Consider the following 12,490-nt stretch of genomic DNA (forward strand, 5'->3'; position numbering starts at 1 on the left):
CTCTCATCACATGTCAATCAAATGATTTGCCATTTATCACAGGGGAAGGGTGGTCAAATGGGGAAGTACTCCTGCAGTACTCTACATTTGAAGTGAAACATTCAGGGGCTTTTTGTGGCTTTAACAAGCGCTTTTAAGGTAGTTATCTACATTTGTGTTTTTGCCACAGCCTATAAAGACATAGTTCAGTGACTGAGATGGCCTGTCTGGTAAGTGGAATATATACATATAGGACTAATATAGCAGTGACTGGCTATGGCGAACAGATCTATGTAGTGTTCAAGATTGACACGTTGAAATTGAGGCGCTCTTCTCTGCCTAAAACAAAATCCAATACAGAAACCTTTCTTACGAAGTTAGATTTATTATTATTGTGTGATGCATTGAAAAGGGTTCAGATACTATGTTTAGATTAATTAAATGTGTATTTTCTATTGGAGCACAAACTAATATGGCAAACTCTGTGAAGTTTACTGTAATTTAAGTCAGTCCAGGTTTGCATTTCTTCTGCTGTGAAGTCCTTGAGGAGCTGTATGGTCTGGCAGCTTTAAGGGAACTTAGTTGTCAGCTAATGGATTCAAACCAGAAACATTTCGGTTACTGGCCCAGTACTCTAAATGTTAAGTGATCTGCTGCCAGTTTCATGCTGTGCAGTTAGTAAAGCCAAACTGAAAAAAGTGGGTCAAGAATCTCCATATACTGTTCAGCAAGATTAGATAAATACATTGCATTCTGTGTTAGAGCCTTAAGCATAAATTAACAGTAACGACCCTCAATTTTAGAAAGTGATTATGTATGTGTGTCTGTGTGTAAATATGAGACCACTAAAATGTATTGCCTCCTGTTACGCATGCAGGTACCCTGTATGTGCGTTTATGTTTTTCCCCTGGTGTCCTTTATGGTCCTGATGGTGCTCCTTGGTGTTTCCCACCTGGCAGTCATGAGGGTGTTTTGTTTAGCAATTCGCCCTTGGGCATACACAACCAGTAGGAAAACTTTGTCTAAAAACAGTAGTTAGAACTGAGCTGACCACTCTCTGTATTTTTGTATTGGTTAGTAGTCAGCTGAGCTGTTCTTGAGGCAAGCAAGTTTAGTTTAGGGGTGTTTGGACTATATTATTTCATTTCTTGCGTCCAGCTCAGCCCCTTTTCCCTAACCCCTTTACCGTGTGTTTATAATAAACGTTTTATGTTTGACGGTAGCTTTGGTGCTGTCGTTTGCTCTCACTGTTCGTGTACACCACCACTTTGCATGAGTTTTATGTTACGGGTCTCTGTACCATCCACCCTAGACTGCTAGAGCCACAGGGTTTGTGGCATGGGAGCCAAACCCTCATTGGCCAGGCGAAGATATATCCCTTTGTCCTGCAACACAAAAATGCCAGCAGCATACCAAACTCCTTCTCTGACCTTTTACATATCTGCTCTGTATATTTTAGGCATAGAATATACAAGGGCTCTCTGAACACTGGATTTTCTGTCCCACTAAAAGCCACCACCACATCACCCCAGGCAAGAGCCAAACCCGAAGCCTTTGATTTTATCAACAACGACAGACACTGATGAAAGGGGAATTGTGTATCTGATTAATTTACATGTCTGCGTATATCAATGACTGCTATTCTCTTGTACCAGTATTTACTTAATACAATTATTACTGAACCAGGGAATATGAACTCTAAAACATCCAGTGTCAGACATCCAGAGGCATAAACAAGGCGTGTGATACCAACACGATTAACATGGTTAGCTTGTATACAGGTTTGACGGCTGCTCGGGTTTTTGTGTAAATAGCAACTTCAGCGGGGAACCAAAAGTGCAACAATAGCGTCATCATGGACCCTGCCCATCGTAGTAGTTGTTTTTTCCCTCCCTCCCTGAGCAGGTCTCCTCGCTATCATCTTGGCATTCAAATGGACAAGCAATTAATTTGCTAAGTGGGTACTGGCTTCACACCTGGACTCACTTCACAACATGTTTACTCAGTGTAAGAGTCAACAATAAAACTTGCCAACCGTGGCCTGGCTGAATATGTCCAAAAATAACCCAGATGCAGACCATGACATGGATTACAATGTAATCATCCCTAAACATTGGATGGATGTTTTATTCACTTTCCCATTGGCACTTAAAGGTGACAAGAGAGAGTAAGGGTTTTCATGATAGATGAGGAGGACAAGGAGGGACATGAAAGGCGTATTATCCCTCCTCATCCACACCCTGTTCTTGTCTGACTGAAGGCTTTTCTCTTCCTCTCTCTCTCTCTCTCTCTCTCTCTGCCAAGGATGCCTGTTATTGGACGTCCAGCTGAAAGTTGTCTCAAATTCGAGCTGTGACTGTAAGTTAATTTAGGATGCACCACACAAATTAAGTGCCAAGCTACTACTTAAGTGGTCCCAAGTGTAGGGGAATCAGAACAGAATAAAGACACTTGTCAAGGGATTGATGTTGGCACACCACCACACGCAACTGCTGCTATGTGGCAAAGGAGTGAGGATTAATTGAGAATGTCACTCAACTAAAGTCTAGGGTGAAACATCACTCATTGGTAAGATAATTTGAATACAGTGGGCTCAGAACAGCAAGCTGCACTGTGCTGCTGAGAACAAACTTTGAATTGATTGTCAACTTTGTTGTCCTCGAGGCAAGACAATGCCGGTCAAGAAAGACTAAAATGATGGTAAAGATTCGCCAGAGCATTTTTTTGCCTACCTCTACATTATCTTTTATCATTTAAGTCATACAGTTTTTATGATGTTAAACGATGAATGTTAAAACAATGGAAATATTGTTTTTCTAACACCCTTGTTGACTACACTAATACTATTTAAGATATATTTTTATTCTTTACTTCAGAAAAGTAAAAGTGGGAAAATGTAGAGAGAGTTTTTGCTTAAGCTGTACGCATTTATCATCATGAGTGCACGATTGAATTTGTTGACGTCATTATGTGTTATTTGATTTTGTTTGTGCCTGTGCATGCTGCACCAATGGTTTTGACTGTGTTCATCAAAAACTTTCAAACTAGGCGATAATAGCCATTACGGGAAATGCTTTAGAATGCGTAATTTGCTGTCTTTCATTTGCAAAGGTGGGGTGCCCAAAAAAACAGAATTCACTAAGACGTCTTAAAATACCGAACCATTTGTGACACAAATGCGTGATATAAATTAATCGAAAGGGAAGAGCCAGGGGAACGCCCTGGTAATCGCTAGTTTCTGCTCAGACACAGAGAGCCTTAGATATAGCTGAATCCATCCGGACTCATCAGTGGCAGTTTTGTCACAGACAATCGCCATAACCAACTGGCTGGAACTACAAACTCATGTAACTCAGTTCAAATCAAGTGCCTCTGAAACACATGGGTGTGTTCTGCTGTAAGACGCCCATTGGTGAGGATGTCAGCTTTTTCATGTATGAATACATTTATTTAAAAGAAAATGTAATTGCAATAGTAAGTCTCCAATGTTGTACAGTGAAGGGAATGTCCAGTTCCTACCAGAAATTCCTTTTGCTCCTTTAAAAAGAATTTTAGCAGACAGAAGGAAGATGGCTTTGTAGTGATATTGTATAGCAAACTATTCCTTGCTTATTCATGTCCTTAGTATCCATCTCGATTAGCAGACACCTCAGAGCGCAGGTGTTGAACCGGTTCCACGGAGGGCCGAGTGTCTGCAGGTTTTGCCTCTCACCTTGTACTTGATTGATTAATTAGGTCACTAATCGGTTCGTTTTTACCTTCACCTGGTTGTTTAGGCCTGAACTGGGAACTAATTGAAAGGATAAAACAAACACCTGCGGACACTCGGCCCTCCGTGGAATGGTTTGACACCCCTGCCCTAGAGTATTATGAGTTGGGATGAAATCTGTGTGCCTGTACTCTTTCCTCAAGCTCTCTTGTCACTGTCCCTCCTACAACAGACATGTGTCCTATTCTTGTCACATACTTATTCACGGCTTGTATTACAACCAGAATGTTGGTTTTGACAGTACACAATATCAACAAATTGACAATCAAAAGCCTAAATCAGAGACCTGTCTCTCTTTTACTCGGTTCATTCATTATTTATAAGATCATAGTTGTTACTCCTGTCGAGTCCACAGAGCCATTGCTTTCCCACCACACTAAGCATGTCAGGTCAGATAGATAATCCCAACGTGAGTCAGTACAATGAGTAGCCTGGGTGTTTTGTAAAAGCACTTTGTGACAACTGCTGATGTAAAAGCTCTTTGTAAATAAATAAGATTGATTTATTGATTGATTAAGACCAGTGGTATTCTCACAGTGGAATACAGCACTGCCTAAACATACATTGATGTGTCCATCACCGGGGGAGACTACTGAGGCATTAAGGGTCAGCACTGCTGTAGATCCCTAAGAACATCAGTCATAATTTACCAATAAACTTCCTGATCCAGGGGGCAAATACATAGGTTTTCCTGAGGTTCAGACATTATTATATTCAACCCTTATTTGATTAAATTCAAATGTATTTAACAGAGCATTTTATAATCAGCAGTTATCATTAAGTATTCAGATATTGAGCCGAAAACCCCAAAGAGCAAGCACGATAGCTAAGAAAACTCCCTAGCAAGGTAGGAACCCAGGAAAACACCTGGAGAGGAAAAAAGCACTGAGGAGTCCTCTCATAGGGTTACTTGGGGGGAAACGCCCCCCTTAAGGGAAATATGTATTTTCTGACTCAAAAAAGCAATGTTTGGTCAGATTATTACATGAACATATTGATTAGAGCCACACTAAAGTACCTATTTTTTCATGGCCAACAAAACAAGAGTGAATTGGGTCAGTTTCCAATGCATTATTCAGATATCTACTGCTCATTGTTTTTAATAATGTCTCATAGAGAGACTATGAATCAAGAAACCAGGCAAGCCTAGTTCAGCCGGCCCGTAATAGAAAGCGCTGCCATCACAAGATACGAACCTGAGTCACCCACATGAAAGGCTGTGTCGTTAACCACTACACCATGGAGCTGTACATCTGATGGGTGTCAGTATAGCTACTTGTCTCTATCCTAAACAAATCCTGTTTTGCCACTGGCCGTTTTAATAGTTAATTGGCCATTCGTGAATGACATTGATACAGTTAAACTGACTAACGTTTCTTTCTAAGTTTACCTCAACCAAAAATAGTGTCTATGTGTGGCGTTTGCAATACTAGATACTAATGGTTTTAGCCAGCAAAGTTTTCGTCTATACAGAATAATTCATAAGGCGTACTTAGCTTCGTCTGCAAGGAGATACGAAGTCCGCTTTTCTACTACGCTATTTAACAAGGGGTAGTCAGTCAGTCACACTGCGCCAAATACCTGTTTCGTAATCCTAGTTATCTTGACACCTCTTACAAATGTGGCCAATACCAGGCCAGTCGTGAGAACTAGTCTTTAATTACTCCAAAGCCGGTTTATGTTGCGACTTTTCACAAAGAGGAACCGCAAAGGAACTTTTAACAGTCAAGAACAGTTAGAATCCTGACTGGCAACAGCTCCAGCATGGGACATTCTTCTACTCTTCTCTACTTTTAAGGAAACCCCACCACTGGACTGTAGGACATATCACGACACACAAACCTCTCCATTGTCACAACCCCACCCCCTGCTGTGAGGTATTAACATATCAATGGAGGACCGATTGTGACTGGCAATGATTCCAGACCTTGACATTTAACGAGTGTCCACCAGTAAAGACATTAGGATGTTTCACGACTTTTACCTGCAACCCCTGCCCCTTTGTAACCCCCCCCCCATGATTATTCAGCCACAGCGTATAACAGTAAAATGCTTTTATTTTTTTAAGTGGAAAAAATACAGTATTTCACAAAGAATGTGTAAAAATAAACAGATGTTCAATTGTCAAAGTAGTGAAAACAAGTTGAACAAGAAAATACTTATGTACCCTCACAGCGATGCAGCAACAGAACGTTCTTTAAAGTATACAAAGAATTTCACAGGGTTACAAGAACGTTTTACATATATTAATTCAAATTAAATAAATATTGGGACTAAAAACAGCAATGTACAAACCAGATTCCAAAAAAGTTGGGACACTGTACAATTGTGAATAAAAACAGAATGCAATGATGTGGAAGTTTCAAATTTCAAAATGTTATTCAGAATACAACATAGATGACATATCAAATGTTTAAACTGGGGAAATGTATCACTTTAAGGGGAAAATAAGTTGATTTTAAATTTCATGGCATCAACACATCTCAAAAAAGTTGGGACAAGGCCATGTTTACCACTGTGTGGCATCCCCTCTTCTTTTTATAACAGACTGCAAACGTCTGGGGACTGAGGAGACAAGTTGCTCAAGTTCATGAATAGGTTGTCCAATTCTTGTCTAATACAGGCTTCTAGTTGCTCAATTGTCTTAGGTCTTCTTTGTCGCACCTTCCTCTTTATGATGCGCTGAATGTTTTCTATGGGTGAAAGATTGCAAACTGGACTGCAGGCTGGCCATTTCATTACCCGGATCCTTCTTCTATGCAGCCATGAAATTGTAAAAAAATAAAAACTTTTCCACTTTGCCACAGTCCATTTTAAATGATCCTTGGCCCAGAGAAAACGCCTGCTAATCTTCTGGATCCTGTTTAGATACAGCTTCTTTTTTGACCTATAGAGATTTTGCCAGTAACGGCGAATGGCACGGTGGATTGTGTTCACTCAGTTCATTGAACAGAAAATGCTATGCTGTGCCGATCAGAGTCCCTATGGGTATATCCGCTTGTAACCGCTGTGAAACGTACAACCGCTTACAAATAATTTTGTCACAGTCCCAGGGAAATATTAGTAACACGAGTCGGAGTGTCTGTATTTTACATTGACAAGTGTTATTAGAGTAGCAAGATTCCAAATATCAAGTTGGTTATACTATGCACATTTTTTATACAACTACAAAAGTAATTCCAAGTTTGCTATTTTCTTTTAGAAGTCGTTTATAAACAAACCTGTCGCTCGCTGCGCCGTGTCCGCTGATTCTCTTTGCTGCTTTGTCCAGGTTGTCCAACAAACAATGTTTCTCCCTTTGTGTCCAGTATCGACCTGCAGCTGCATCTGCATCTGAGAAGTGGTGTGTTTTAGCAATTATAATATGCTTTATAATCCTTCATTCAATGTTAGAGTTCGCAGTCAGGCTATTCCTTACCTTCAAATTCAGTCCCGCTCCATTCTTCAATACATTTTAGACTAATCTGATTTACCACAAATCCCAGCACATCAGTGTTGTGTCGACTGTTCTACCTGAGATATGAAAGACAAAACATTCCTTTTTCAGTACAGTATTGGAGCCATCTATCGCAGATGATGTACATATTCCACCAATGCAGTAAAGCAATAAATGTGAAAATCTTTTTGTCATTCACCTTCTATAAATATATCTATAGATAAACGGTAATTATTAAGTTATTACACTAAGTTACTAAGTTAAACTCAACAAGGTGTTAACCAATTCATATATCTAGGTACAGTGTTTACTGTAGTGTTATTCCCGCCCACAATCCGCCCAGAATAATCATGTTTAATACATTTGCATGACAGATGTTACATTTCACGCAGCCACCACACACTTATTGGTTTATTTATTTTGACTATTTTTACTTACTATATTCACATTCACTTTCATGTGGCCTATGCTTTTCATCCTTGCCAGCAGTACTGTGTAGGTCCCCGACGGCACGCTATGAAAATGGTGTAAATCCTGGCAATTAGAAAATGATAAAAAGTCTAATAAAATTACAAACCGCACAAATCTAACATAGTAGTAGGCACTGTAGTTAATCATTCAACTTAATATATTTCGCTTGAGAAGACCAGGCCCCGGGCCTTCCGTGGAGCAAGCTGTTAGAAATACAGTCAATAGTCTGGTTAATTTTCTAGGTATGTATGTGTATAAATATTTCTATATACAGTTTTACTAGGGTTACTTTAATTACAATGCGCTTAATATTTTCTGTATGTAACAACGGTACCCAGCAAGCGATAAAGCTGAAACACAAAACAACTTGTTACCGCTGGTACTGCTAGCTAATGTACAAACAGTAAGCAAGCTCTTAGTCGACACTTACCTTGATTTATAGTAACAAAATTACTTGGACTGCCTTGAACTGTTGTCGCGTTCTCATTAGCCATTTCCATGGCTTGGCGAGTAGAGTAGAAATTGCTGGAATGCATTCTCAACGCTTTACTGACATTTTAGACTTTGATTACAACCGTCAGCAAAACACAATTGCGAAGTAATCGTTCGCGTGAGTTTAAATAGGAGCAGGGTTGTAGTGAACTCCAATCCTTTTAATTTCATTGAAAATCATCACGCCCTCACTCCTGGTTTTCTTCGCCAGATTGGGTGATTTCGTTTTCCACTACTACGCCCTCCTACTTCCGTTAATTTGATTGGCCATCGAAACATATAGGTGCTGATCATAAACTTAGAATATCATCAAAAAGTTGATATATTTCAGTAATTCCATTCAAAAAGTGAAACGTGTATAATGTATACATTCATTCCACACAGACTGACATATTTCAAGTGTTTATTTCTTTTAATTTTTATGATGTCTTGGACACTCAGGTGAAGAGAGGGGCGGAGCTGTCATTTGATCACCACCTGGTGGTGAGTTGGATCCGATGGTGGGGGAGGAAGCTGGACAGACTCGGCAGGCCCAAGCGTACTGTAAGGGTCTGCTGGGAACGTCTGGCTGTGTCTCCTGTCAGAGAGATCTTTAACTCCTACCTCCGGCAGAGCTTCGGCTGGAGATATTGAGTCCGAGTGGACCATGTTCTCCACCGCCATTGTCGAAGTGGCCGCTCGGAGCTGTGGCCATAAGGTCTCCGATGCCTGTCGAGGCAGCAATCCCCGAACCCGGTGGTGGACACCGGAAGTAAGGGATGCCAGGAGTTCTATCATGCCTGGTTGGCTTGTGGGACTCCTGAGGCAGCTGACGGGTACCGGCAGGCCAAGCGGACTGCAGCCCGGGTGGTTGTGGAGGCAAAAACTTGGGCCTGGGAGGAGTTCGGTGAGGCCATGGAGAAGGACTATCGGCTGGCCTCGAAGAGATTCTGGCAAACCATCCGGCGCCTCAGGAGAGGGAAACAGTGCCCTACCAACGCTGTTTACAGTAGAGGTGGGCGGCTGTTGACCTCAACTGAGGATGTCGTCGGGCGGTGGAAGGAGTACTTCGAGGATCTCCTCAATCCCGCTGACACGTCTTCCATTGAGGAAGCAGAGGATGAGGGCTCAGAGGTGGACTCGTCCATCACCCGGGCTGAAGTCACAGAGGTGGTCAAGAAACTCCTCGGTGGGTAGGCACCGTGGATGGATGAGATCCGCCCTGAGTACTTCAAGTCTCTGGATGTTGTGGGTCTGTCTTGGTTGACACGCCTCTGCAGTATCGCGTGGCGGTCGGGTACAGTGCCTCTGGGATGGCAGACCGGGGTGGTGGTCCCTCTTTTTAAGAAGGGGGACCGGAGGGTGTGTTCCAACTAAAGGGGGATCACACTTCTCAGCCTCCCCGGGAAAGTCTATGCCAGGGTACTGGAGAGGAGAATACGGCCGATAGTAGAACCTTGGATTCAGGAGGAACAAAAGGGCAGGGCTGCCCTTTGTCGCCGGTTCTGTTCATAATTTTTATGAACAGAATTTTTAGACGCAGCCAGGGGCCAGAGGGTGTCAGGTTTTGGGACCACACGATTTCGTCTCTGCAATTTTGGGGATGATGTTGTCGTGTTGGCCCCTTCAAATCAGGACCTTCAGCATGCACTGGGACAGTTTGCAGCCGTGTGTGAAGGGGTTGGGATGAAAATCAGTACCTCCAAATCCGAGGCCATGGTCCTCAGTCAGAAAAGGGTGGCTTGCCCACTTCAGTGTGAGGGAAGGATGGAACGGGAGATTGACAGACGGATCGGTGCAGCTTCTGCATTAATGCGGTCGATGTATCGGTCTGTCGTGGTGAAGAAAGAGCTGACCCGCAAGGCGAAGCTCTCGATTTACCGGTCAATCTATGTTCCTACTCTCACCTATGGTCATGAGCTTTGGGTCATGACCGAAAGGACAAGATCCCGGATACAGGCGGCCGAAATGAGCTTTCTCCGCAGGGTGGCTGGGCGATCCCTTAGAGATAGGGTGAGAAGCTCGGTCACCCGGGAGGAGCTCAGAGTAGAGCCGCTGCTCCTCCACATCGAGAGGGGTCAGCTAAGGTGGCTTGGGCATCTGTTCCGGATGCCTCCTGAACGCCTTCCCAGGAAGGTGTTCCGGGCCCGTCCCACCGGGAGGAGACCCCGGGGAAGACCTAGGACACGCTGGAGGGACTATGCCTCCCGGCTGGCCTGGGAACGCCTCGGTGTCCCCCCGGAAGAGCTAGAGGAAGTGTCTGGGGAGAGGGAAGTCTGGGCATCTCTGCTTAGACTGCTGCCCCCGCGACCCCGGATAAGCGGAAGAAGATGATGATGATCACTACTTCTCTGTACTGGCCTTTTACCTTTCACCATTACAAAGATCTTTACTTGTATGGGGACACTCCGAAACAGGCCTTTTCATGCAGTGTCAGTCACTCACTAAGAGACATTCGCTCTTCTTAGCCGGCTCAAGCTGGACATATTGGAAAATCTAAAAATGATATGGAATCGCGTACCCCCTCTGGTGAATTGTGTCAGCACGCAAAATATATAGAGTGAATGGTTAGTAAAAAAGGATGTGTATCTCATTAACTTCTGGGTACTTTCCCCAAAGTACCAAGATGATAATAAGATGCATGTAGGTGCCTCGTTATCTTATCAGTGTGTTTCCCGAAAGCATCGTTAATTGGCACGTAACATCGCTCGTTAATTAAAGAGTGTTCCGGACCACTCGTTAGTCCATCCTTGCAGGCACTTTACAGTTTTTGCGAAATAGCGCCTCCCTCAACATGCGAGGAGTGATCGCAAACAGATAATATTAGGGCAATTAGGGCAATTGAACAAGAATTATCAAAACATTTAGATAAAACTTATATAAGTGCCCGAGTGGATGTAAATGTAACTGAATGCAATTGGTCAACTGATGATAAAGAAATACTAGTACGGTCTATCAGTATGGTGCACACACCTTAAGAGGCACGTGCCGAAATGGAAGTTGTCAGCTGACACAGATAGATGTTTCTGACTGCGGGATGCGCACAAAAAAGACAGACAACGCATGCCCGTCAGAGCGCGTTACGCTCATCACAAAGACGGATGGGCACATGCCAACTGGAAAGGGCACAATATAGCAAAGGGGCATGTGAGCCTTACCTGTGCACCCGTACCTATGATAGATAGGTGTGGGTGCCTCTCTACCTTATCAAGAAGAACATTGATTTCTTCAGCTCTGATATGCTTGTTTTCTCCTGCGCATTCCATTTTTATTCCAAACAATTAGAATAGATTTTTCCCACTATACTTTATATTAACATTTAACCAATCATGTGTTGATTGTTATGTGACATAAGTAACATATATTGTATATAGCTACCGGAGGAAAAGATAACTGGCTGTCACGTGATCGATTTCCGGGGATATGATTTTGATTGGCTGAAGTCCACCCAATTAGTTGGATATAACAGTATCGCCCACTCTACATTTCACTACTTCTTCGAGTTTTACATTTTCCTATTGACGCCTAAGTAGCCTAGTAGTAGAATACATCAACAGCTAATTATATGCCTCTGATAAGTAATCAAGCTCTAGTGAAATGCAACAGCCTACTCCAACAGTTTTGTTTTCACATCAGATAATTCCACTTACGGAATCTATATTCATCACAATGGCTATTAAACCGGTGTTTCCAGTTGGAGTTTCATTCTGCCCTGGTAGTATAAACAATGTGCTGATAATTGCATTTTGTGTTGGATATTAGACCTATAGACCTACCAGTTTTCAAATAAGAAAATAGGTAGCTCAGTAAGATAGTAAGAAGGATACATATACAGCATATGCAGCACTTAGACGTGATATAATAAGTGCTGAATCCAAAAACTCTGCATTGTGTCATGTCGATCCATAAACATAGACAACTGCACAAATAGGTAGTCTTGCTTTTTCAGAAAATGCTAAATAACAACTTTCCTGAACAGTGTTAGAAAACTTTCATTCACAGATTATATAATTTTCAATTTGTGATGTAATATCTGAACACTTTTCTAAACCACCCATGCAACACCTAACATCTATAAAACAAAATGTAACCCCTTTTCATCTGTGCCAAACTAAAAAACCCCCGAAGCACAACCCAGAGAAGCTGCAATGGCTGCTAGCATGACTTTCCCTGACAAAACAAGCCCCAAGAGACAACTAGATATTGGTTGAATTGTATAATCTATTCATTTATATTCTAACGTGCAAAAATAATGAAATGGTGATCAAATAATGAAAATATTTGAATGCACCACTGAAAGTTTAAGTAACCCCAGGCTATTGCCCTTCCCTCTCATCAGGAAGCAGATGTGTATTGCTTCAACA

The 12,490-nt window shown here is 42.2% G+C and overlaps 1 long non-coding RNA gene across 1 annotated transcript; it reads right to left on the reverse strand.

The window, feature by feature from the left end:
* Window positions 1-6,673: 6,673 nt before the first annotated feature.
* LOC109615955 lies at window positions 6,674-7,835 on the reverse strand. The gene is made up of 4 exons (XR_002196955.2): window positions 7,623-7,835; window positions 7,167-7,261; window positions 6,970-7,081; window positions 6,674-6,755 (listed from the first exon to the last, which is right to left on the reverse strand). It is a non-coding gene; the product is annotated as an uncharacterized LOC109615955 (long non-coding RNA).
* Between the last annotated feature and the right edge of the window lie 4,655 nt (window positions 7,836-12,490).

This window comes from Esox lucius, chromosome 7 (assembly GCF_011004845.1).
Source record: "Esox lucius isolate fEsoLuc1 chromosome 7, fEsoLuc1.pri, whole genome shotgun sequence".
Lineage (NCBI taxonomy): Eukaryota > Metazoa > Chordata > Actinopteri > Esociformes > Esocidae > Esox > Esox lucius.